The following is a 27,164-nucleotide window of genomic DNA, read 5'->3' as shown; positions in this document are numbered from 1 at the left end:
ACATGCATGTAAACATACACATGAATAAGAACAGAGATTTTCACTGAATCCTCTGGCTTGAAGGGGAGAAGCCTGCCTTAAGAGATGTGGAAAGTTATATTTCTTATAGCATCCTTCTGGGCAAATTGTGATATGAAAGAGGTTCACACCATGCTGAGTGAAGAACTGGGTGACTGCAGAGCTCAAAGCGTGGTAGTGAATGAGGCTGCTGCTGGGGCACTGGGTGATCAACAATGGTGCAAAATGCCTAAAAATGCCTAAAAATTCTTTATCGTGAGGGTGGTCAGACACAGGCTTCCTAGTGGGGCAGTTGATGCCCCATGACTGCCAGTGTTCAAGAGGTATTTGGATACTGCCCTCAATAATATACTTTCACATTTAGTTAGCCCTGAAGACGTCAGGAAGTTGGACTAGATGATCTCTTCCAACTAAACTATTATATTTAAAAAAAAAATCTGAAATGCCATTCTTTTGCTGTTTAACTCATGTTAAACACCTAAGAAGCAAAACTGCTCTGACTGCAGCTGGGACAAGATGGGATGACAGGCTCAGAGCCACATGTACTTTCTCGTGCTTCACCATGCTTAATCTCCAGCCCTTGTCCACCCTCTTGCTGGGACATTTCCATACATCAGCCCTGCTGAACACAGGTGTACTGGTGAAATGAGACATATTTGGATCAGGCTTGGCAAAGCTTCCTCTTTGACAAACAACCTTGATACCTGATCCAAATATACCATGGGATGGCCTCTCTGAAATCGTTAGCAGATGTGCGTACCAACTTCTTTGAATGTGAATATTCCTAGACAGAGAAATGAGTGGCTTTGCTTTCAGAGGTGCTGAGGTACAGGCTGCAGGAGCTTTGAACAGGTGGGAACCACTGCTGGCAAAGTGGCCACAGCCTTGGAGTAGATTTGAATTCCTAGGGTTGGGAGAAAGACAGGACTAAATATACGTGCATGAGAGGCGTCTAAAATACTGAGTGGTGCAGAAAATGGAAAAGATGGCAGCTAGTCACATTTTGCAGAATTTGAGCACAGAGAGGCACAAGATGGAGAGAACACAGCATAAGAGAAACAGAAGAATGATGTATGTAAATTATATGAATAGATTCAAAACAGAACTAGACAAATTAATGAAGGACAAATCCCTCAGTGGCTGTTAAACACCATAGCCTACATGCAAATTTTGATGCAGGGAGGTCTTGAACTGCTGACTGCTGGAAGGTGACAGCCATAAGAGCTCTCTCCTTCTCTAAACATCCTAAGCTGACAGCTCTGGGAACACTCTGTCAGAACAGAAGGTCAACTCAATAAGGCTATTTTTACGTTCCTATAGGCCCTCTATTTTTCCAAGGGGAGAGAAACATCCATGCCCTGCTGTGCATCCAGATAGATGGATATACATTTAGGGCATGGTCCAGCGTGGCACACTCAGCATAATCTGCTTTGATTATTCTGTGTACCTGCTCTTCAGGACCAGGGAAAGTCAGTCAATTAAGAGAAGATGCCAGAAGTGTTCCTTCCAAGCAAATACTGTAGCCACAACCCATACAGATTTAATTACCCATCTTTTACAAAGAAGGTCTGCTATCAGCCTGGAGGCCACCTATTTGTAACCCAGTACTTCTCACCTTCTGATTCTCTAGACAACCATTAGTCAGACAAAAAGAACAAGTACCATACCTTGTAAATACAAAACCTGCCTTGTTAGCTGTCTAGACATCCACAACAGCATTTATTTAAGATGCTCATGCAGGGCTCCCCTTATAGTCCTTGGAGATTTAGCTACAGAGATCACCTGAGAGTCATTCCATTGTCAAGCCACCACCTAAAACAAGTCAGATCACCTGTGTCTTTTTTTTTTTTTTTTTAAACAACCATAAAGGGACATGACTCAGAAAATATATCTTTTTATTTTATTTTATTTTATTTTATTTTATTTTATTTTATTTTATTTTATTTTATTTTATTTTATTTTATTTTATTTTATTTTATTTTATTTTATTTTATTTTATTTTAGAGTCTCAAGCAAAGAGAGCACTTCCTATTCCAGAGTTTTTCCAGGTGGATTGGTGGCATCCTCTCATTTCCTGGTGGTTAGGATCATAGGCTATATTATTGCCCTTTTTTATGTACTGGTTCCATCTGCACAAAAGTTTCTTCCATACACTGGACACCAGATGCAAATAAAATCACTTTTAGAGATTCTCAGAAAACCTTTATTGTAGGGCAATTTTGATTGTTACTTAAGTTTGGTTTGACTTCAGGATGAAGCATACTTCTTTCATAATACAAAAAGAAGCAAAATACATTAAATAAATAAATCAAAACCATCTTTGTAAAACATGTAACTGCCAGAAATTTCCACATGAGGTGAAAGAATTTCCAAATTGCTACTAATCTTATTGGCTTGATAAGACATGTGGATTCATTTCAGGAACTGGGGACACGGACACTTTGACAACTCAGGGTCCCTGGAATGGCTGCCCAAAGTCTTTGAGTCCTTGATTCTAATACAGGTGATGCAATAGGAGCAGCCACAAATCTTTATTTATGAAATACCTGAAATATTAAGAAGTTTGTGGTTTGAGAAACTTTGCTTGTGTTTCCTAAGAATTTAATTGAAACTGTGTCCCATCAAGAAAATCCATTTTTTTTTAATTATTATTATTTTTTTCTTTTCCTATCAGAAAATGGTGAAACTCAAGCACTTAGATAAAAAACAAAGTCAATGGTTGGACCAACACTAAAGATAAGTAAGGAAAGGAGGGCTCACATCCCTGCCTGATTTATTGAGCTTTTTTTTTTTTATGACAAGGTGCCCATCTCAGACTTGCATCTTCTCTCTCACAGACTATTAATTCTTGCTTTTAAGCACTTTCCAAACCTTGATTCATCACATAAAGAACCCCAGACCTAAGTTCCTGCTTACACCACAGAATTAAAACTTTTGATGACCAATCAATACGCCCCATTGCAACCATAGGTGAGGTTTAGGCTGAGTTGTTAGGGGTGGTTTGAGCCCCTAAAGGGTGAAAATTGCCAAGTACCAGGGAACAACTTTGATTTTACTCCCAGAGCATCTTGCACAGAATATGACTGCCCTGAAGAGGGAGAGCTTTGGGCAGCTGGAGTCTGTAGTAAATGGCCACCTGAGCAGAGCTGGCAAGGTCTGCAGCTTCAAGGAGAAGAGATTTTCTTGCTTGAGCTCAGGGAGCAAGAGAAGCATCTAAGGGAAGTCAGAAATAGTGTCACAGCTAGGTACAGCTCCCAAATCCAACTGTTGGAAGGACGAGGTCAGTGTGCCCCTGCAGAAGGTAATCACTGCAAAAGATCTGACAGCAAATCCCTTTCCACGAGACTTCCCTGACTTGCTTCAGCATAAATTCCTGCACTGAGCTTACTTGGCACCACAATTATACAAGTTCAAAGACACAGACAGGCCTGGCAGTACATGGGTGGGTGCAGGAGGACAGCTTTGCTCTGCACTCCAACTTTTACAGGCTGGGTGCAGCTGGGTGGGATGGGGTGTCCTCTCTGGCCTTCCCAATTTTGCAAGAAAACTGCATCTGCTACTTTTTCTCAAAGGTTCTCACCTTTTGGCTTCCCGGTGCTGTTTTTATTTTTATTTTTTTGTCAGAAAAATTTCCTTGTGGAGAAACAATCTAGGAATGTTTCTTTCTCCCCTTTGTTCAGAGAAAGCAGAAATGCAGAGCAGGAGACAGGCCAAGCAGGGAAGGGTGAAATGACAATGCTATCCAGAGCCTGTCAAATCAGTTTTCATTCTTTCTTTTTTTTTTTTTTCCTCTTTTTTTTTTTTTTTTTCCCTTGCCCCCAGAGGAGGCCATAGGGTAATTATGATAATGTTTTCTGGTATTTCCATTTCATTGGCTGATCTCCCAGCCACTAAAGTAAACCCCAAATCTCAACGGGGAGGTCATATTCATCCTTGTTTATGGGACTCATTTTCAGAAATAACACTATCCTTTTTGTGAAACTTCCCTGGCAGCGGCTCAAAAAATAGCTAAAGGCAAACAGATTCCTTGGTCAGGGTTGAGAGCATCACAGCCGCTGGATGGGCCCAATGCAAGGGATTGCTGGTGATCACCCTCCTGGATGGCAGAGCACCAGGTAATTGCCAGTGTGAAGCAGAAAGAGGGTGCAGGTGGCAGGGGGGCATGAGAAGGAAGGGGAAAAGGTAGGTGTGAAAATGAAAGCACCAATGTTGGTGATCTGGAGGCAAAAGAGAGGTCCCAAGGATGCTGGAACAGGGCAGGACAGAGGGCAGCACAGTGGGGATTCAGCTGCCTTTGACATAGCCTGCAGCATGGAGTGAGGCAATGTGGGTCAGCAAGGAGCTCGTGGTGGTGTGGGATCAGAGGCAGGAAGATGTGGCAGCATGAAGGTAGTCAGGAACACAAGGCATCGCATGAGGATGGGACAAAAACTGAGATCCTGACACCTATTTTTCGTTTCTGCCTTTTTTTTTTTTTTTTTTTTTTTAATGAATGGGATTTAGGTGAGAAGGGGTGGATGCTCTCAGTTCTTGTGTGATCAGGTTTGGATATCTAGTTGTCCCTTCTGTTTTTCCCTACACTTCTCCAAGTATTTGTGCAACCCTTCATCTCCTGGCCACCGGACCCTGCTGATTTACTGAGGTCCAGATGAACCAAGCATGGAAGGAACAGGGATTTGTATATCGTGTCTTGGGGAAAATGTACCTTGTGCAGTCTTTGTTACTGGATCTGCTGCCAGGCCCAAAGCAAAATAAGATAAATACAGATAAATACTCGTGGATATACAGAGCAAATACAGATAAGCAGTGCTTATTCTCCCACAATTTGGGCAACACTGGATTTGCCCATTGCCCAGGCTGTTTAATTCCCTTTCCTCACTTACTGCTGCCTCCATGCATCTTCTCTGACTGCCCACGTTATCATCACCTGAGTAAAAAAACGACATAAAAAACCAGCAACAAAACGCACCAGGGGAGAGCAGGGAGTGGGGCTTGCTCTGCCCTGAGGGACTTAGTTAAACTGAATAGGCATTATTTCCAACATTAGAAAAAAAAAATGTGGTTTGCAACCTATTTCCTGTCAGGTTAATGCTGGAAAGATGTAAAAATAAATAAAGCTGGAGTGCCAGTTGGCCGGGATGGAGATACAGTAGCAGAAGCAGCAGCGGCACGCTCCACTGCCAGCAGCTAATGGCAAAAGCTCCGGGAGCAGAGCTGTGGTTTGCTTGGACACTGGGGTGGCGAGGAAGATGATGGGAGGAAGGTCAGGTCCTAGCAGGAGACCCATTGATATCCCTGCCTGGGCTGGGACCAGGCACGGGGACCTCTTCTTGTCCCCAAACTCTGCTGTGCCCCATGTAGGTGTGTGCCCCTCATCCCATCCCACCTCCAGAGGACCAAAATTGACCTCTGGAGATGTCTGTGGGTGAGGACTGAGGTTATGAAGACTGGGCTGGGACAATTAAATCAACAGGGCCTGAGTCCAGAAGGGTAAAGGAGGGGGGCACCCAAGAGGGACCCAGACAAGGAGGGGATGTGGGAAAGGGAGATGCTGTGAGCGGAAGGAAGAGCTGGTTGAATCCTGATGAAACAGCACGCTGGGAGCTGTGGAAGCGTGGAAAGCTTAGTGCACAAACTGCTCTGCCCTCTACCTGCTTTTCCCAGTCTCCCAGAGGGTAAATGAAGTCAGTGGTTTTGCCTTAATCCCTTGACCACATCACCCAAACCACCGCCTGCTCCAGGGCAGCAGCAGGACTCTGCTCCAGCCAGCTGGGCTCAGGGACCCTGCCCTGCACCCACGGACACACCAAAAGCCCCCCGTGGTGCTCAGGGCTCTCTCTCTGCCCTTCCCCGAGCTGCCCCCACCAGGCTGGTGGATCCCTGCTCTTCATCCTACCCTCAGAGCCAGGTCTCCCATGGCTAGGAGGTGTCTATGCACCTGAGGAGCTCACCTTCCTATTTCTCAGTGCCTCGATGCCCTGCTGGGAGAAGGACTTGCTCCTTTCCTCAATCATAAATCCATCTTTGCCCTTGTGTAAAGCAGTCCATCTCTCAGCAAGAAGAAATGGAAAATGGAAAGAAAAATGGAAAAAGAAAAATGGAAAGAAGAAAAGTAAGCGTGGAAAGATGTTATGCAGAACTGGGAATGTCTCATCTCATCGCGACATTTAAATATCTTTGATATCTACCAAAGGCGTGGCCAAGCGAGGGCACAATTTCCTGAGTTTCTGCTAAGAAAGGATGCTGTCTCTGTGGGAATCCCTTGTCCATGTCATACCATGCCCATGCCATACATCACCATGATGAATGCATTTGCACATGCTACACGGGCACACACAATTTGTCATCACAGGGATGGGCAGAGGACTTGGGGAGTAGTTCAGTCTGATTTGGTCTCATTGATGCCCTTCCAATCCCATTTACTCCCACTTTGCCTTGGGGAAGCCTCATCCCTCAAGCAGAGCAAGAAGAAAATCTGCTGGAACAAAGCACAACTTGCAGACTCATCATAACTCATGCCACAGGGCATTAACTGATCTGAACAAAGGTGTCCACCACATTTGACAAGAATAGCAGAAGATTTTGGGGGGATGAGGTGATGCCATGACAGCAATAGAAGAGACCTTTTATCATCCTTTGAAGATGATTGCCTGTGTGGCTATGCTTCCTTAGCTATCCTGCCATGTAAATGCCCCTCTTACTAAGTGTTCGCATGATTTACGGTCGGCACATACAATTCATCAGGGGGAACTGATATTTATGGTACATTTCCAGGACATGGAGTTTTAGGAGAACATCTGTCTGACCAAAATTACTGCCTGCTTTCCTGCTTTACATCCCTGGAGCAAACGAGGTGGAACCCAGGAGGCTGAGCTATGGAAAAGTTCCTTCCAAGGAAGGAGAAAACCCATGACAAGTGCTTATCTGTGCTATCCAAGGAGAGGTGGTCTTCCTGGTAATTAGAAGAAGGAGCTGGTGTAGGGAGGTCGGTAGCGATCAGTACGGATTTGAGTTACTTTCTTGGGTCATAAATAACACATATTACACTCCTCACTTGTGCAACAGGATTACTGTAGTCAGGAATGATAAATCCCAACCTAAAGCTAATGTCTAAAACATTCAGATGAATCACACCCTAAAACTGTCAGCTCTCCCTTCTGGCTGCAGTGGGTCCGGACAAGGCATCTGCAGATCATTTTGAATGAGGTGAGACAAAACCCAGCCTGAATGCCTTGGCTGGGTGGCCAAACTTAAGAGCTCAACACAATGACCTGTCCTCTATGCAGAAGGGCTGTTAGGCTTGGACCCAAGCTAGGAAAGCAAGTCTGGGCTCCCTGAGCTTCCAGGGGGGTGCTGGATTCCTCCTGGGTGCCCACATAGCAAACATGAAGCTGATTGTGATGCCTGACCCTCCTGCAATTTGGGTCCTGTTGTTTGCTGATAATGGAGCCCCGTGGCTGTGCCTGGCTGGCTGAAAAGTCAGGAGGGCTATGAAAGACAGAGGAGGTCACTCTGACATTGCGCTGGGATTTACCTTGGCTCACAACAGTGCATTGCTGGCATCTTTAGGGGATGACACAATTAAATGTGCTATGAGATCCCCCCGTTTCCCAGTGTGTGGGCATAGCCGCAGTGCTGGCTTCTCTCTTTTCTCCTCATCCTTCAGAAGCAGATGGTTTCTTTCGGGGTCATACCTTGCTGTCTACAGTGATCATTTTATTTATTTATTTATTACACTTCGTTTTGTAGGTTTTTCAGAGCACAGGTGGACTCCTTTTACTTCGCCTGCCCAGCTCCCCTTACACCTCTCAAAAACAATTCCTTCTTTTGGATTTCTCTCCTCATTCTCAAAGCGTCGCATGCTGATTTTTTAAAACCTTGCTAGGAATACCCTCCCTGGGTGAGGGAGCTGGAGCTCAGTGCCTCACTCAGGTTCTCAGACACACAAGACAGATGGTTGTTGTCAGCTGGGCCAAGGATGCAAACAGAGCTGTCTTAACACATTCTGACACATATTCTCTTGTTATCCTCCCATGGTGGAAATCACTGATAAGAAGAGCAGGATAATCATCTATATTAAATCACGAGATTAGATCTCTAGGAAAAGAACACTTTTTTTTTTCTTTTTTTTTTTTTTCTTCCCCTCTTTCTTTTATTTTTGGTATCAGCAGCCAAGGCACTGAGGGTTAGAAAGCACACTATGCCTTGGGGGAGTGTGCTGGGGAGGAGGATGCCAGCAGCCTTCACTTTGCTCTCCAAACTGCACAGAAACCGGATTATCTCCATTTCACAAATAATTGCTCTGAGTTTTTTTCACAACTAATTGCTCCAGGTCAATAGCATTAATGCTTACGAATGAAAGACTCCCAGTAGAGTGTCTAATTGAAAGCCATTTAGGAGCAATTAAGAGAACAGTGTAGGAATAAACACCTGCTTTTTAAGTAGTAATAACAGCAGATAACACTCTGATAACTTTGGTCCATGAGTACTGATAAGAGGTGTGCCAATGTCATGCATCGGCAGCCTTTAAAGGTAGTTATGATCAAAATTAGACAAGATGCAGCTTTCTGCAAAGAAATATCAAACATTGTATATGTAACACTTTTTTTTTCTTTTTTTTTTTTTTTTACATTCAACCCCATTTGAGGGGTAGGTTATTTTCTATTTCTATTTTCTTGTCAGATTCAGGTTGGAAGGGACCTCAGGACCTCACCTACTCTGAACTACTGCCCAAAGCAGGATAAGAAATGAGACTGGCTAGCTGGGCTTTATGCATTCAGGTCTCCAAACCAATTACACTACAGGCATGAAATGCAGAAGAGGGGAGCTATGACTACGGGTGAGGTGGAAAAGGGGAGGGCAGGGAGAAAACCCCTTCAGCATCAGCTTGCTGTCACATCCAGTTAGGTGTCCTGCACCCTCCAGATGGCTGACCTTCAGATGACCAGAGCCTTCTGCAGAGCTGCTGCCCCTCTTGTTTGAGCAAGGCTGTCATTCGGGGTTGAAAAAGAGGGAAAGTGAAGAGCCAGCACTTGTTCCAGGCTCTGAGCCTCTCCATTCCTTCTCTTTTTTTTTTTTTTTTTTTTCCCCATGCATATTCCCACTTGCCCAACGGTTTTCTCCTTACTTCTCTGTGCTCATGACCCACCATGTCATCAGGGGGCACAAACTGTCAACATCTTTTTATTTTCTTAGTCTACAGCCACAAGGACCGATGTCTTTTCTTTATGATCAGAGGCTTTATTGCTTTCCTCTGAGGTGAGCAAGCAGCTGCCTTAGATTTCAATGTGAACATCACAATACCCAGACCTGGGCAGAACAGACAAGAGCTCAAGGGCTGGCTGAGTCCCCTGGAGGTGTTATCTGGCAAAGAAAAGTTTCTGAGTGCATGTGTGGAAGACTTGCAAAAATCTTTCAAAAGCTGGAGGCTGCAATATGCTCCTTTGCGCCTGAGTCAGACCTGTTCCGAATTAGAAATCAAAAGGAGAGTGGGAATTTGTCACCTGAAGACCAATTGTGTGCTTAAAGCCGCCGTTGACTAAATAATGCTGAATGCTTTTGGGGTGTTTGGTAAGGAGGAGAGCACGGTTCTTGCAGTGGAGCTGGTTCTCCTGGCCTGAAGGGAGAAATGGGGCTCAGAGCCAGAATAGCTCCTTGTCCCCCTAGTTTTGGGGCAACAATTCGTGCTCTCCAGTGGTGCCTAATTACTGGATCCAGTGAAAGATCAGCTCAGGCACTGAAATATTTTGCTGTGATCTGCTCTCAGGGCTGCTCCCCTTTCCTTCTCCCTTGGTAAAGGCACACCTGCATGACCCAAAGGAATCCCCAGTGGTGCACATGCAGGAAATTGATAGCAAAGGATTTGTTTCTTCAGGACAAGCAATTCAGACTTCCCAAATAAATATCCTTGTCCTTGTCACAGGAAATGCTGGGACTTTGGAAAGGTCCCAGGGGGAGCCGAGGCAGACTGTAGCCCGTGAAGCACCAGAGGGAGCTTGGAGCTCATTATCACCCTCAGCACCCCATCCACAGTGCCAGTCCATGACCATCCTGCCAACAGCAGCTGCTGAGTCCCAAATCAGAAGTCAACCAGAGCGTCCTCTTCTGCATGCGTGATCCATGCTGTTGGGTTATTTTAGCAGTCAGGTCAGGTGCTGCTTGAAAGACAGCCCTGATAACCCAAAGCCCTCTCTTTTGTGAATGCATTCATCAAACAGACTGCTCAGGCTCAGACATTTCAGGGCCCAGATGCTGCTGGCCACCAGGCTTGGCTTTGAGGTAGAGGCCAGACAGTGGTGCATCAGATGCCTCTGGCTTTCATCCCTTCCCAGAAGTGGGGAGCAGCACTATTGGGATGCCACTTCAGCATTACTTCAGTTCACCTTGTCTTTCCTGGTGCAACCATATGCGTGCAAAGCAGCTAGGAAGCAGTCTGAGCTGAGACTCTGGGTCTAGGGTGCATGACCCTACACGTGCTTTGAGTTTTCCAGCTCTAACGTACAGGATCCCGGCTCCCAGATTTGGACCTGCAATTACTTTTTCAGCATCTGAGGTTTCAATCTGCTGATGAGATTGAATGCTTATTGCAGACACCCGTGAGGATTTCTCAGGAAGTAATATTCCCTAGGCTGCTGCTCGCCTCCAGGAATGGACAGGCCCAGCTGGAGATGCTTTTGCGTGGCATCATTTTTGGCAAGCGCAACTGCAGCATCACCCGGATCACTGAGCAATCCAAGGCAGAGCTGAGGTGCATCTAGGAGGGCTCTGGGCAGAAAAAGCAGAGTGATGGGGTGAGCAGCACCAGGCTGGAAGATAAGTGCATCGTACTCTGGGTGCACTGACTGCATGGGCTAGAGCTCCACATAAAGGGACTGCACTGAGTCCCTCACTAACTCCCTTATTAAATTATCCTACAGTCACGAAACATTCTTCATGCATGTTATACCTCAAATGGCCCAGCACTGCCAGCCAAAAGGGAGATGAGATCTGCAGGTAGCTCTGAGCTCAGACAGCCCCCAAGGGCAACTCAGGGAGCAGAGGCGAAGCTGGAGCTGGGAGCAGAGCACCTGGCACCGAGTGGCACGAGCGTGGGCTTGCAGCTACCTGGTTGAGATCCCAAACCACAGCTCAGCACCCGTGGGGCAGAGCATTGCCCTGGAGGCAGAACAGGGAGTGCAGGGTGACCCAGCCTTACGGGGCCGGTGCTGAATTAGAGGTGTGCACATACCTGTGTATATACAAAGCATCCAAGTTCCAGCATGCATCTGCATCCCTGGGAGGGAATGCCATTGAGAAGGGAGTGCAGGACACGGCCTTTCTGCCTCAGTTTCCCTCAGGCACAACAGACTTCACCTTTCCTTGCCTTATCTGTTTTGGCCACCTCTAACTTTGAGTGCACGTACATCTCACTGGGGCAGGGAGGGAGGAAATGGCAGATTTTGGAGGAGATCCCCACAATGAACAGCAGCGAGCTGGACTCTGCTTGTGATGGGAGCAAGGAAACAGCTCCTGCAGCCCTCACGTTGGCAAACCATCAGCCTTTTTGCTAGAAAGCTTGACTGAATTGCCAGTACAGCTGCTCAAGGCCATGCTGTGATTGATTCCTTTTTTGCCCTTTTTTTTTTTTTGGCCTGTTTCTTTTTAAATTTATTTTTCTCTTTCCAAAGTGTCATCTCTTCATCTGACAGCAGGCTGCTGAGCCCTGATCAGTGATCAAGCACAGGATCACACGATGGCCCATGCAGCCCATGAATTTTGTGAGGGAGGCAAAGATTTGGCACGGCATCCCTACTGCGGCTTGGTGACCCGGGACACCAAAGCCCCCAGGTCAGGGTAACCTGCTCCCTTCCAGAGCCTTGTGTGCAGTTTGCTCTCTCGATGCCAAACATCCAGATGTGTCCAGCCTCCAATCCCAGCAATTCCCCAGCCAGAGCCACACACAGACGTAGCAGAGAGACAACGCTGAGCTGGCTTGGTCCAGCCCTCCGTTCTTCTCGCATCTAGGAAAAGGTCAGCAGTAAGCTAAATCATTTTTCCCATCTATGATGCCCAATAAAGAGGCTCGGTGGATGCTCCTGAGACCTTTCTGCTACAAATTATCATCCCCATATCCCTCAGCCTGCTGGGCTTTGGGATTCGCTCAGGTCACGTCTGCCGGTGCGATGCTACCGCAGGGAGACGAAATATTTCTGCCCTGTGTGAGCTGTGCCAAGGCTGCGGGCCGGGCAGGTATGGGCTGGATGCCATCTCCTCCTCTGCTCTGCGTGTGCCAGCAGCCGCAGCCGAAAGCAGAGAAACCTCGGCGGTGGCTCAGGTAGCTCACAGCACAGCCACAGGGCTGCTCGCTGGGGTGCACCTCCACGTACCCGATGGTAACCTGTGTAAGGTTACCTATAACTAGAGTTAGGGTTAGGGTTAGGGTTAGGGTTATTATCCATATGAGGGACCACACTGCCCATTTAATGTTAGACAGAGCCATGATCCAAGGACTTTTTCAGTTTATGTATCACTTACAGAGACTGGTTCTCAGAGTCACTGATGCTCCAGGGCTGAAATCAGAACTCGTGGGATCGAAAGCAGGAAAATGTTAAAGTCTGGACCAGGCTGGTTTGGTCTCTCCTGAAAATATCCTTGGAGCACGGAGACCTGCTCACTCATTACAGCAAGACTCAGGCTCAGAGTCAGAGTGACATCCAAACCTGCAGGTACCCCGGTGACAGCTGGTAGTCTAATTAGTGTCACGGATCCAGGTCCAGCAACTAAATGGCTTTGGGGAGAGTCTGCACAAGCTACAGGCTCCTGGCAGGAAGGAGCACGTGAATTGCTGTGGGGTTTTTGGGGTGGGCAGCCCTCTGGGACAGGCTGCACTCCATCCCATTGCTTCCATGCTACCCAATTTGAACTTCTCCTCGGTTGCACGTAGGCAAGCACAAACAAACCTTCAGAGCAGGAAAGGGAGGCGGACAGGAGGTGTGTGGCAACGCTCGGGGAGGACCTGAATTTCTGGACCCCTCTCGGCCCTGCACTGAAGCCCAGAGCCCTGCCCTGGTGCGGATGGCGAGGAGGAGTGTGGCGTGGTGGCACAGTGCACGTATTTTGTGCAGCCCTGGGGTGTGCGGCACCGCTAATAGCTCCGGGGGAGCCGGCGTGCCAGCATTCCTCAGCCGGTGCCAGGAAAGCCACGCCGAGTACACAAGGAGTTGGCTCCCCTCCTCGCTCGCATTAAAGGCACTCTCAGGCCTTTCCAGCTTTCACGGCAGTCATGCATCATCCCCTTCATTGTCCACGGGATAGGCTTTGCGGACAGCTCGGGACACGGGGTGGGGAGGCTCCTGGTGGGGTTGGTGGAGACAAGGCTGTGCTCTCGGGGGAGTCAGCCCCTGCACCATCGCAGTGCACCAGCCCTTTCCCGTCCTCGCTGCTCCTGCGTGCACCTGAGCAGATATGCAGTGGGTAGATTAAACCCATCATTTGGGGGTCAGCCCCCATTAGATCGCCAGAAATGTGGTTTCTGTTCCTTGCTCTGCTGGGTGAGCTTCCCATCTTTTTCCCACTTATATAGCAGGGGTACCCCATTGTATACCCCATCTCTGGCACTGCTTTCTTTTATGTTTTTAGGTAAATTATGGAATTCCTGCACACTTCAAACATAATATTCTAGTGAATCTGGAAGATTTTATGATAATTGTCAGGTCCACATGTCATTTTCTGCCTAAGACATGTCACAAAGACCACCTGTTGTAATGGAAAGGGAGATGTCATACTGAAATCACTATGTATGCCAGAGTTTTACCCAGATGACACAAGTATTACAGTACATGACAATATCTCCTCTTAGCATCCTTGGGAGCAAAGGTGACAAAGAAAAAATATACAAACAACACAGAAAATCTCCTGCTAATAAAGCTCAAAAAACTCATCCCAGCATGTCTATGAAATACAAGGAACTTGAAAACAGAGCTGGAAACAGATCTACGGCTACGGGAGCACAGATTTTCTTAAGACTCAAGGAGGTCCTGGGAGCTTGTACCCATTCTGGGTCTTAGTCCTGGGATGCTGGGAGAAAGGCCCTATAGGAACAGATAAACCACCCCAGCCCATATTCAAGTTTATACAGAAGTGACTTCACTATTTTTGCTGAAGGATTTTTTTCTCCATTTATCTGGGAGCCTAGGTGCTTGCCCAGGACTTTCTGGATATTAAACCGACCTGTTAGACTATGCTGGTGCCTTTCCACGTGGACTATCACCTACTGAAGAAGACAGAGCTGGGCTGCTCCTGCCTGCTGTGAGTCAGTGAGATGTGTCCAGGCAGCAAAACACAGCTGCTCAGGCAATCAGAGCCCTTCGAGTCCCTTAGCTGCTGTGCCAGAGGTGGCACCAGCAAGCTGCTGTTCCTGGAGAGCAGCCGCAGAGTACTCACAGTACTGAGCTCCCAGGAAAACCATGTTTTTCTTGCCTATGACTCTGCTGGTTCAGCAAGTTCTTGTGAGCCCAAGTTGAGGTCCTAGTTTAAGCAGATGGGATAGAAATGGTTTTGGTGCCTCCTATGGCTCTTTGTACATCATAGATGGAAAATCAAGCCCATGAGTGGCCATACAACCCCAAGCATTGTGTGACAATCATCCCCTTTGCAGCTTCAGCTCAAAATGTCCACATTTTGCCAAAATGGAGCCAACCTTGGGACATCTACCTGCCTGTGTCCGCAGTATATGTGCTCTGCAGAAGAGAGCTCTGGGCTTGTGCCAAGATCTCTTCCCTTTGCAAAATGCCTGGGGCAAATAAAAAACATCCCAACCTGCTGCGTGTGCAGGTAAAAACCTTTGCGGAGCTGGCTGGTGCAGGCTCTTCTTGCCCTGTCAGTGTGGCTCAGGCTCCTGATTCCTACAGGCGGGCTATTTCCTTCTAAGGAGGCTGTTTCTGCCCCTGCCTCTCTGCTTTCTTTCGCCTTGGTGTGAGCCGCAGCTTTTGCTTACTCTGGGCTAGTGTGGGCAAGGATGCGGTGACTCAGCCTGCCCTCCTGGTGGGACCTGCAGACAGGCTGGCAGGTCGGCAGAAAAAAGAATTAAATAAATCATACAAGAAAAAAAAAAGGATAATTATTATTACAATTTCTACAGGACTTGTCCTCCTGGGTTTTCCTGTGCTCATCTCCAGCCCTGCTGCAGCTCCAACACGTTGGCCCTCCAGCAGGACATCGCCGTGCTCCCACCTCCCCTGGCGAGCTGGGCGAAGGCAGCAGAGGCAGGCCTGGAGCCATCAGGCCTATTTTTGTTGAACGGCATCCTAAATCAGGGGCTAAGTAATGCCTGGGCTTGCGTGCACCCTTCTTTATTGGACTGGAACGCGGAGCTGTTTATTTGGCTGTAATGATTTGTGACAGTCAGACAGCTGTCTGGCTCGCGGCCCTCTTGGGAAGAGAGCGAGCCTCTCCTCTCCTTGTCCTGGGCCAAAAAGCTCTTTTTTTTTTTTTTTTTTGTTGCAGTTTGTCAGATGCCTCGCTGAAGGCTGCTCTAGAAGAGCAGGCTGGGGGTGATGGACACTTTACTGACCCTTGTGGTGCAGCAAGGCCAAGGAGCCCTGCCAAGGGTGCAGGAATGGCCACAGAGCAGCTAAGACTGGAAGCCACCTGCAGGGGCTTTGGGGAAGCTGAGAGCTACCCCGAGCAGGCAGTTCTGGGGTAGTTCATCATTAGAAGCTTGCAGGCTGAGGTTACAGATCCCTCCCAGCACTAATTTCCTTCCTCTCCTGCTCACTTTTTGCACTTGTGGCCGTGGATGTATTTGCTGTCCCTTCAAATGCCCAATCCCCAGGGTCTGACTGCAGCCCTTGGTTTCCTCACCTCTCCGTAACAGCGAGTTCCTTACTCTGGGAAACCTCTCAAGGTTTCTCGATGTTTTATTTCATCTCCCCTTTGGATTTGCCCAGCAAATCCCTTTTTGCTCTGAGACACAAGGCAGATGTCTCCGGTCACCTTTTCCTCCTAGGTGTGTCTCTTCTCAGCCCTGGCTGCAGCCTCCGTGATGCCTTTGCTCCATGAGTCAATGCTCATTTGACCCATATGTGACTGATTTCAGGGGACAGAGCTGCTTCAGACTGACCATAAACAGAGGAAAAAAGAGGCTCAGGAAGATTTCCATGAAAGGCACAAGAAGTGGGGTAAGGTAAATTAGGAGAAGAAACAATATACCCTGCTGCTCAAGCCCCAGTGGGGCAAACACGATGGATCCCCAGAAGCCAAATCCTCGTAGGGAGGAAGCAATGGTGTAAATCACACCGTAGACGTAGGTTGGACAGAGCAGTGCAAGTAGGCTTAGTAAGGTTTCCAGGAAGGCTGTAAAGGCTTGGGAAAGAAGTCAGACAGCAGTCTGGATCTGAGCAAAGCTCTGTTCCTCCTCACCCGAGCCATGGCTGGAGTGCTCAGCACTGCTGCCTGTCAGCAGAGCTTTCAGATCAAGTAGCCAGAACAAAACCACCATGAAAGGAATAGATACCGGTGGAAAGTCTGGTGAAAGCCTCGTTTGGCAAAACACAGGAATACCATTTCCTAGCAATCCCTCGTCTCAGTCACCACTTCCCATTTATTACGGCCGGGCTGGAGGAGCACCTTTAAAAGAAGCAGAATGAAGAAATCGAAGCTGCTGTAACAAGGGTAGGATACACGTTGTAGGACGCAACATGAAAAGAAAGGCAGATATTCTGACCTACACGTTTTTCGAGGACATTACAAGGATTCACACCGTGTAACTTGGAGCATCTACAGCTCAGAAATCTACATTCAAGCTCTGTACTGCCTTTGCAGCCAAAGAGGAGAAACACACACTCACAGCCATGACTGATCAATTCTATTTTAAATCACTGTTTTAGGTGAACCTAGATAGTGCCTAGTACACTGACAAAATTAGCTAGATTTCTATTATCTGTTATAATACAGAAAGATTCCTACACTGGAGTGCCAGCATGAATCCTGTGCTGAGTGTTGCTCATGCTCTTTGCGTCCTGTTTCTTTCCTACACAAAAATGTCAGCAACAATATTAACGTTGGCGTGTCTTTTCACATTCAGCAGCAATTCCGAGCACTTGAGGATGGCAACTTGAGAAACAGATTCCCAAGCCAAAAGGATGCCAAACTACTATGTCATTCCTAGGAGCTGCAAGGCCAGAGTGTAGGAAACCACTGGTTTGGGTCTAGGTAAAATGCTTTTAACACACACAGGAATTATTGGCAAAACTCCTGGGTCCTCTTTTCTTTTCCCATGCTGGTGGAGCTGCAAGGGAAGAGGAAGAACTAGCTAAAGAACAATCGGTTTTGCAACAACAGCAATTGGCACCATGAGGAATATTGCTGTTTCTTTGTACTCTTGTAGGTTTTCATTATGAAAAATAAATGTGTACGTGCCAATATATTGGACAAACCCGTTTGCCCTGAATAATTCATATTTTTTTCAATGTTTAAAATTTCTCTCATAGAAGGGGAAGGAGAAGAAAAATTTTATGCTTTTTCAGAAAAAAAAATCTATTAAAAAACTTATCAGTAAACATTCCCATTTCATTAAGAAGACATTTTCCACTGGGAAAAAAAATGCTGAGAGAAACATTCTGACCAGCTGCTACAATGCATCTTGCCGCCTCAGCACGGTGTCTGAAGTTTTAATTAGTGCTTAGGATGAAGATGTGCTACAGGATTCTCTGATGTGAAATTCTAGCAAATGATTATTCCAACCACCTGTTGGATGCCAGTTTCTTTTTCTGTTAATTTTGTGTTTCACTGGGACTTTGCAGTCTCTTGAGATCTGCAAATCCCTTTAATCACAGTGACCAAGGATGGGCTTTTGATCAACAGCACGGCAGTGCTGAGTGTGAAGAAGAAATCAATTAGTGAAGAGGCAGATTGCTTTCCCCTCTCCTCTCCCACCTGGCAGAGCTTCTCAAATGGGGACAGAGTGGTGTTTCAATGGGAAGGAAAAAGGCTGGAGGAGCACCATCATTGCTGGAACCACAGTGCTGGACTTGGACATCCCAGCCTTAAAGAAAAGACTGGTGCACTTTTTTTTTTCATAGTGGTAGGTCAGTGCTCAAGTGGCACAGGATGATGGGTGGCTCAACCCTGCCCCCAAAACCAAGATTAAATCTGAAATTCTTCTGCATCAGTCTAGATGCTCACAAATACTCAGACTGTCCCGAAAGCAGAACAGCAAAGCATCCCTAGCACTCCCTTTCTCAGCACCAGAGATGTTTAAAAGCATTTCATGCACGTCTCTCTCTGCTGGTGCTTAACAGAAACGTGCGCAGTGATTTCCTGGATTCCATCAGAAATCAAGCAAGAAGTTCAAAGCGGGTTTAGTTTCCAGCTCCAGCCACAATAAAACAAAAATACTGAGGGAAAAAAAAAAAATCAACAAAAGTTATATAAATCTCTTCTGGTCTAAACTGTTAGTGGAGGAGAGGGACAACGATTTCCTGAGCAGAAAATTATAGAAGTGCTCCAGGTTTAGCTCACTGTCCCGTCAGCTCGATTGGAGCTGGATTCCCCTTCTCTCCCCGACTACTCTTGTTTTGCAAGGTAGCAATAATAACTATGGGGACCTGCCATACCTAGGGTCATCTGGAGCTCCCCAAAAAATCTCTCTCACAAAAATCCCTCATCCTGCCTGCCTTGGGCCAGGTGAATTCAGGAGCGGTGTGGGGAGCTCCATGGCAGGGAGAAGGCCCAGGTAGAGGTTAGGGAAGCTTGCTGAGCCATTGCAGGACCTGCTGGGGCATGGTGAGGCTTCTCCTTTTGGGCTTTCAGAGGCAGAAAGTTACTTTTGTTGTGCCAGAATTAATACAAACCATGGGAGGGCAGAAACAGCACTGATCAGTTCAGCCTTTCTCCCATCTCCTCTCAGTCCAGGGACTTGTGCTGTCTGTGAATTGCTTTCTCCACTTCTGATTTTCCCTGTTTTACTTTGTAAGGATGCTTTCCCCAGTTCTTGGGCTGAAAATCTGTGCACAGATCCTCTTCTGATGTCTCTGTGTATGTCTGTGCTGGTGCATGTCTGTGTGTGCATGAGGCTGTGCGTGTCTGCATGTGAGGAGGCTGGGGGGGATCCCATCGAGATTCAATCCCTTCCACAGTCCCCCCAGTTCCCCTCTGAATTCAGAGCATGGGCTGAAGCCTTTGCTCCCTGTGCAGATGCAGGGAAAGACCTACAGCTTCTGCTGTGCATTAAGACAACAGAAGCTATTCCTGAAATCAGAGCAAATTGGGTACAGAAAAACTTTGTTGTTTTTTTTTTTTTTTTTTTTGTCTGATCCTTGTCTGTCCCAGGCATATCACCTGTTATGGAGCAGTCCCATAAAGATATTCCTGCTCATTACACTTGTTTGTCCTGTTATCAACAACAATTAGTCCGTTAATGTTCTAGGATCAATAAGCCAAACTTTTGGGGGCACCGTCTGCATCCCTCTTATTTTCCTCTACTTGCCTTCCCGGTTGTTACTGTGCCTTGGGGAAAAAAAAAAAATCAGACAAGCATAAATTGCCAGCAGCCTTTTAAAATAACATTTAACAAGGATTCGGCTGACTAAATGCAGATGTCTCTCCTGGAACTAGTCACCTTGGGCTCTCTGCAGAGCCAGAGGAGATGTGCCCAAAATAGCCGCTATCTGCGCTAGTGAATGAGTTATTCCTGGGGATCACCCCAGGAAAGGTCTACCCAGTCCCTGGATTACCTGTGGCTCATGTCTTCTCAAACCATTCCTGGGCATGGGGTAGCAGTAGGATAAGTACAGTGCCCGATAGGCTGCTGGGATGGGCCCCCCCCTCTTCTGAGTTTAATGCTAAGGCAAGGTCCCCTTTGGTGTCCGGGCACTGGCAGTGTTTGGTTTACTAGCACCGTCGTTGTGTTGCCTGGAGTACCAGGCATGATTTATCTCCTCCTAAAGTAGACACATAAACAGGGCACATGAATCATGCCTTAAAAGTGCCTGTTTTTCCTCAGTGGCTGTAAAGGGAGCCTGGGATATGAGCTCAGAGGGAGTGGTTCCCACCCCTGTCACCGAAAGAGAGGTGGGTGAACTGCTCTCCTTCCTCCTGCACCTCTGCATCCTCTCCATGTGTCTGTCTCAGAATAGCTGTTTAAAATACAAATCCCAGCCCTTTTTTCTTTTTTTTTTTCTTTTTCTTTTTTTTCTTTTTTTTTTTTGTTTTCTTTTTTTTTCTTTGTTTTTCTTTTTTTTTCTTTTTTTTTTTTTTCTTTTTTCTTTTTTCCTTTTTTAATTTTTCTTTATTTTTTTTCTTTTTTCTTTTTTTCTTTTTTCTTCTTTCTTTTTTCTTTTTCTTGTTAACCGCTGCTGTTGAAGTTTATAAACTGAGCAGACACGGCTTACACAGCAACAGATGTTCCAGATAAGCCATAGCCTCCTTAACAAATGTTTCAACATTTTCCCTCCAGTACTCTCTCCTGCCAGAGCTCTGCGGTGGGGAATAGCAGATCACCTGGCTGGATCTGTGATTTTGTTCTGCTGCTGCTTGCCCAGCACAAAATCTACTTTGCCAGTCAGCAGGCTGTCCCGTAAATGGTGACCAGCCCTCTACCTGGCCCCCTGTCGTCTGTCCCAGAGAAATGACTTGCTGATCTCTCCATCACAGCCAACCTTCCCTGCTACACTGTCTGCTCCCCATGATCTTGTCAGCACATACAAAGGCAGATTATCATTATTTATGAGAAAAAAAAAAAACACAACACCCTAAAAATATCTCACTGTATTAAACTACACCATTTCCCTACAGTTGAAAACTTTTCCAGGAGTTCACTTTGGATTCAGAAACGAATGAGCCATCGGCGTGCATTAAAAAGTCTGTAAAACAGCTAATGAGTTTTAGTCTGTTCAAAAACAGGTCCTCTGAGGGGTGAGGTTGGTGGAGGGATTATGACAAACAGTGCCTGTTCTCACCCCGATTTGAAGGCAAAACGTGTGTGTCAACAAGAAGCAGAGGGGAAAGAATGTCATTGGAACTGGGATGGTGCTGGAGAGCTGTGAAACAGAGCAGGAGGCTGAGATTAATGCAGGGCTCTGGGGTCGTGACTGTAGGCAAATGGAAAACAAAACCATGAAGGAAAACTTGAAGGCAATAGGTTCAGTCTGTGTTTGTAACCAGCAGATGGATGGGCATTACTGGTGATAAGATGAGGGAAGGAAAACTTGGTTATTAGAAGCAAAATGATTATTTTTCTGGCTCTGGAAATCCTTCATCTCTGCTGTCAGGGAATACTGTTGATCAGGATTTTGGGACATTTCTTTAAAGATGTTGCCTGTAACTCTAGGTTCAGTGATGCACTGGAAAAGGCTGTTGCTCTTTTTTTAGAAACATGATGCATCAAACCTGTCATCACTAGCCTAAGACCTTTTTCTATACATCTTTGGTTTACTGACTAAATGCTGTGCATGCAACTGCTTTCAAAGTTTCCCTCCTCAGAAATCAGTAGGTGATCCCATCAGCCTTTGTCTGGAATGACCTTACAGAGTAGAAAACCTACTCTGCTGTGGCCATATGAAACCTTCTGTGATTTCAGCCTTCACCTTCTTTCAGTGTTTTTTGGCAAATGGAAACAAGTTTGCCAAAGACTTGTCAGCATTGCCACCAAAGCTAGGGTCCCATGGTCCTGCTGAACCTTCATGGTCGTTGCTCAGCTTGGGTTCATCACATCTATCTCTAGACACATATAAGACACATCTTGACAGTCATCTGGTCGCCCCAAGCTGATTCCAGCATCAGGGGAAGGGTCCTTCTACTTCACCACCAGTCCACCCAAGATGTGGAGGTGGTCCTCAAACCATTGTTCATACACAGGGTCCAGAACAAGCCAATCCCTAATTTAGCCATCTCAGGCACACTTGCAAGAGGACCGTTTGCCACACATTGGGAAAAAAAAAAATAAAAAAAATAAAAAAAATATTTATTTATTGCATTTCCAGGGCTGATATTTGAGGTACCCAAACTCCAGCAAGTCCTGGGCTCACATAAAAGCACAACACCATCCATAAACATTCTCTTTGTTGCTTCTCATCCCAAAGCTGGGAAAACCAGTGCAGCATTTCTCTGCATCCTTCACGCTATTTTTTTCAATGCCTCCTGCAGCTGTAGGACTCAAATTCTCCCATTGTTGGCAGCCCCAGTGAACCAACCGAGATGTCGCAAATGGACCCAGAATTTCAACCGATGTAAATTGAGCTGCCCCACTGACGTCAGCTGGGGTAGGATCTCTTACTGAAAGGCTCATTCAGAATACCAGTGCTCTCACCATCACAATACATGATTTGTATCCACTAATATCTAGACAGATATGGCTATCAGCACATGCAAATATCAAATTACTGTTTCCTGAGTTAGAAATACTCAGAGGAGCACTGGGCATTTTGGTGCACACCCAAACCTGTGACTTTTTGCTGATGTATATAAATGTGTCTCTGCCATAAATTTAGCATAAGATGAAGAGGATTCTCTATCTGAAAATGCAGATTGAAACCCCCTGGAAAAAGAGACGCCCCAGCTCGACTGTGAGAAATGAGCTTTGTGATGGAATAACAGAGTGAAATTTTGTCTTGAGTTATACAGGAAAGCCTTCTGGCTTTCGTATCCAGAAATAGCCCGTGCTAGCAGGTCATCAAATAAATGCTGGGCATAGTGAATGCTAGTTTTCAAATGCTTGGCATCTCAGGGACGCTGGATGCTCTGCTGGCTAATAGGACTGAACACAAGTTTCAGCTTTACTTCTACATCCCCAGCTGGTTCATTTTCTTTCCTCTAAGTGATGTCTGATTTTCGCTGCGTTTGCAGGCACTAGCTGGCTTCAAAACCTCAACCAAAACTCAAGTTTCTTTAAAGATTTCCAAAAGATTCAAAGCTACTTGAGAATTATGGATACACAGAAGAAGACACGTTATCAAATAAATCTTATTTCTTTAGAGGACTAAATTTTAAAAAGACTCTTTTTTTGTGTGTGCAACGGAGACACACCTCATCATTCAGGCATTGGATACTAGAAAATAAATCTGGGCGGAGGAGAAGGATGGATATTATGCTATATATATTTACACTGGTATTTCTTCATCCTTTTCTGAAATGTTTGCTTTTGCCACTTTGCAGACAGGAACTGGGGTAAAAAGACCCCAGCTGGGTTCAGATGAGTGCTCCCTTTGTTCTTCTTGTGAGAGCTGTACAGCACGACCAACCATGTCCCACAGTTCATGCTATGGGATGCTCAACACTGCGGTCATGGTCTCCCAAATCCCAAAGCTGCTCTCCCCTGTGGGTAATGTGTCCTAATCGGCAGGCAGAAAGAAGGAAAAAAGGCCTCAGAAAGACAGAACGGGGAATGTGGCCTCTGCCATCTCTAAAGCTGGGCTCTCAAAGGCCTGCAACTGGAAACCTCTTCTATCAACATGGTTGACAGCCTTAGACAGAAGCCAAATGTCGTTAGTCATAAACGGGGTCAAACTCAGTAAAGCAGATGGAGAAGGGATGAAATCAAAACGGAAAGGCTTTCACGCCTCACGCGGGAGAGGAAGCATTTCGGGTTTCCAGAGAAACAGGAGGCACCTGGTGAACATTTGCTCAGGATCTCTACCCAGTACCTGAGTGGAGGACACTCCACTAACGCCCCAGGAGAGGGTCCTGGCCATGAGATCAGTGCTCCTGATGGCCTCAGCACATCTCATTGGCATGCACCATGATAATGAGCATGTCCCTGTGTGGGGAGCACTACTTTTAACTGAGGCATCATGTTAGGGTTCCAGAACAATCTGAAATGGCAGAAGACTGGTGGTGTGTGGATGCTGTGGAGATGGGGGGCAATCTGGCACCACGCCGTGCAGCAGATAACCCAGGAAGGGAGAAGTGTAGATCCAGTGCCTTGGGGAACTGGGGAAAGATTTACTGGTGGGTGACATAGTCCTGTGTGATTTGGGTCTTTTGGCTTGCATGTAATTTTAATGACAAGCCTTCGAGATGCTGGGTTTATGTTTCATGCTAAAAATACAATTGCCACAGTTCAGACGCCTCTCATCTAACTTCACCTACCACAGCACCTAAACTGGGAACAGAGCTTCGTGGCAGCCCCAGCCACCACCAGTGGCAAGGAACGGGCTCTGGAGGATGATTCAGCCCATCCAAAGCATGAGGCCCGCAGGAGGAGCCTACTTTGACTACCGGGAAAGGCTCAGCTGACTAGATCTTGATTTACACCTCTTGGGGACCCTTCCATATTGCGGGGGAGAATGTCCTCAAGTCCAGAAATAGCCTTCAAGTTGTTAGCTCAGATGGAAAAGTTTTTCTTAGCAAAACACCACTGGCATTCCTTGGTGTATCCCGACGCCTTCCAGTTTAGGAGGTTGGTCAACTGGAGGACAAACCACTTGAGGACATAATGATGGCCAAGGGTGACATCTGGTCATAAACTGCCCTCAAGAAAATGCATGCATGGGCATGCCTCCCACTAATGGGTGTCCTTGCTAACCAACAACTTGTTCAGCCTTTTTGCAGTGAAAAAAAAGTGATCTGAGGACTGCAAAGCCTATGCATGTGGGTTTATATATATACACAATAATGCTATAAAAATATGCTGGAGAAACCCAGAATCCATGCAATTTTCATTCCAGAAATTCTCAGCTGAAAATAAACCCATGTTCCCTTGTTCCTTTACCCTTACCCACCTCCCTGCCTCCAGAAGGGACAGCAGTTACCTACAGGTCATTCATTATGTGTTCCTGGCTTCTGCTGTGGCAAAATGACCCCAGCTACTCCCAGCAGTGGGGACACTGAGGTAGTACTATTCATGTCCCAGTGGATTTTCTCCCCCACGACAGGCGTGAATTTCCCTCTTCACCTTTAGGTTTTCTATAGGTATTAGAGTTCGGTGAGGAGATCATGAGCAGAGTGGAGATCATGAGCTCGTGTCTTGCCTGGCTTAGGGAGGAATCCTCAAGGAGACACCAAATGGCATCCACCCATTTTGTCCTTGGCTCTTCCCGTGGCAGAAATAACACGAAGCAACTGCACAGACCCATCTGGCCCCCAAACAGCCTTGCCTGCTCACTCTGCACCAACCTGCTGGGCCCAGACATGCACATTGCTTTTCCACAGCATTTTCCAGTGGCTTCTAAAGCAGAGGATGGCAAGTGCCACAGCTATGAGCTGTTTGAAAAGATGCTACCCGTTCCCTTTCCTCCCACGTGTTGTCTCCCGGGGAGCACAAAAGGTTAGTAAATTTGGCGTAAGTTTAAGAGGACCTGGCTGGAGTTTAGAGTTTGTAACAAAACCTAAAGATGAGCAAGCTGCCCGGGTGGGAGTTTGTTCCAAAATGCTGCGTACGGTTCCCTGGTGCCGGGACAGGACACCAAGTGTCTCGCCTGGTTCTGGGAAGATGTCCTGCTGAGCTGGAGGCGTTTCAGTACAAGGCAGATTCCTGTGCTTTAAAGGCCAAATATCTTACGTGAACGATGCAAGTTTGGAGTCTCCCTTGCCTTTGGCCCTGGCATACACGGGTTTTAGCACAAGGGATGAGTTCCACCAGCACCCAGAGGCACAGGAGCAAAAGTCAAGGCTGGGACAATCACAGTGTTGTTTCTTGGGGGAGAAGGGGAATCTAATTTTGGGACCCAGATTTTTCAGCATTCCCCAGAGCTATGGATTAGCCATGGTGACAGCTACTTGAATCCCAACACAGGGCATGAATGGGGACAGCACCTCCAGGCAGTGTAAGAAAAAGCTCAGCTCCCGGTGAAGCTGGGGGTAGAAAAAGGGTGGAAAGGAAAAGCTCCGTGGGAAAGGAGAGAGGAGAATAATGATGAGGAGCACTGGAGGAAAGCCATAAAGCTGTGAAATAGATGAACTAAAAGAAGAAAAAACAAGGGAACAGAGAAAGACAGATGCTGGGTAGTCCTGCAGCTCAGGAGAACAGCTCAAAACCTGCATCTCTCCTCTGACACAGGCTCACGGGGTGACTGTGGGCACCTCCCTTCTCCCCAGGGTCTGCTTTCTCACCCTTTGGTCTGCCTTAGAAAACTCTCTGGAGTAAAAAAAAAAAGCATACAAAATTTGCCAGCACAAGGGAGCTCAACCTCCTTTAGAAATACTAATCAGGAGGAGATGTGGAGCAGGGAAAGAAGTAAATAAACAATGCGAGTAACCAAATAAAGAAGGGGTGCGGCGGAGAAAGTTTTGATTTGGGTTTTGACACTATGCCCTGAATACTCAGTATCTCTGCGTCCTGAGCAGGCAGCAGATTTGTCACAGCTGCATGTTCGCTGCTCCCTTCTGGTTTCGTTTAGCCATGTGTGAGCACACGCGTGTGTGCAAGAGGTGGGGCTGCGGACCAACCTTAACCCTGCACTTTTCTCAATTGGAAACAAATGGAAGCTCTCCGTTTTCCATTCACTGGTTTTATAACAGCTTGAAATTAGACTGATGAGGTGTTTCCTTGCCAGCACCATCTATCTTGGGCTAATTACACAGGCAGTGCTAATTGCAGGAGCCAACCTATAGAGCCACGGCATTCCTCTTCTGCACTTCTAGGGGGAAATGTCAGGGGAACTCACACTCCTGCTCGCTCCATCTCTGCCTTCTGCTCTCTGTCTCTCCCTCCCTGGGTGATTATCCTCCTGAAATGATAATTAAAAGGATTGTGAAGAGAAGGGGCCCTGGCAGAAAAATGGCGTTCCAGGCTCTGGAGAAGAGCCATAGGTCTGGAGCTTGGCTAACGATGCGCAGAGCAAAAAGCTGGAGACGGAGAGAATCCACTCATCCAGCACACTTGAGGCAAACTGAGAAACAGCAGGTTTCTCATTGCAAGGCATTCGTTTTTTTTTTTCTTTTTCTTTTTTTTCTTTTTTTTTCTTTTTTTTTCTTTTTTTTTTTTTTTTTTTCTCTCTCTTGGATAATGTAGCTTGTAACAGCAGGGGCTGAGAGATGCACAGATACATCAAACCCCTGCAGAGCTGCTGCTGCTGGATGTGGGGCAGGATTGGACCCCCTCTCTTCCAGGGAAGGAACCAAGGTGTGGAGGAGGCTGAGTGGCACCACCGAGGGTATCCAGTGAGTCTGGCCAAGGCAGGAGCCTTAACTTGTCTGTGACAGCACACCCAGGCTGCCTTCCCCAGCAAATC

The 27,164-nt window shown here is 46.7% G+C and overlaps 1 protein-coding gene across 2 annotated transcripts in view; it reads right to left on the bottom strand.

The window, feature by feature from the left end:
- PTH1R (parathyroid hormone 1 receptor) overlaps nucleotides 1-27,164 on the bottom strand; it is a 119,422-nt gene that overhangs the window by 63,633 nt on the left and 28,625 nt on the right. Inside the window, exon 1 of one of the 2 annotated variants that reach the window (XM_021274978.4) lies at nucleotides 1,686-1,797. The exons of the other annotated variant lie outside the window; for it this stretch is intronic. The gene's annotated coding sequence lies outside the window, so the exon portion shown is untranslated. Of the gene's footprint in view, nucleotides 1-1,685; nucleotides 1,798-27,164 lie in introns of those variants that run through there. 2 annotated transcript variants of the gene reach the window in all.

Source organism: Anas platyrhynchos, chromosome 2 (assembly GCF_047663525.1).
Source record: "Anas platyrhynchos isolate ZD024472 breed Pekin duck chromosome 2, IASCAAS_PekinDuck_T2T, whole genome shotgun sequence".
NCBI classification, from domain to species: domain Eukaryota; kingdom Metazoa; phylum Chordata; class Aves; order Anseriformes; family Anatidae; genus Anas; species Anas platyrhynchos.
The sequence above is the reverse complement of the archived record's forward strand: the minus strand, read 5'-3'. Positions and strand labels throughout refer to the sequence as shown.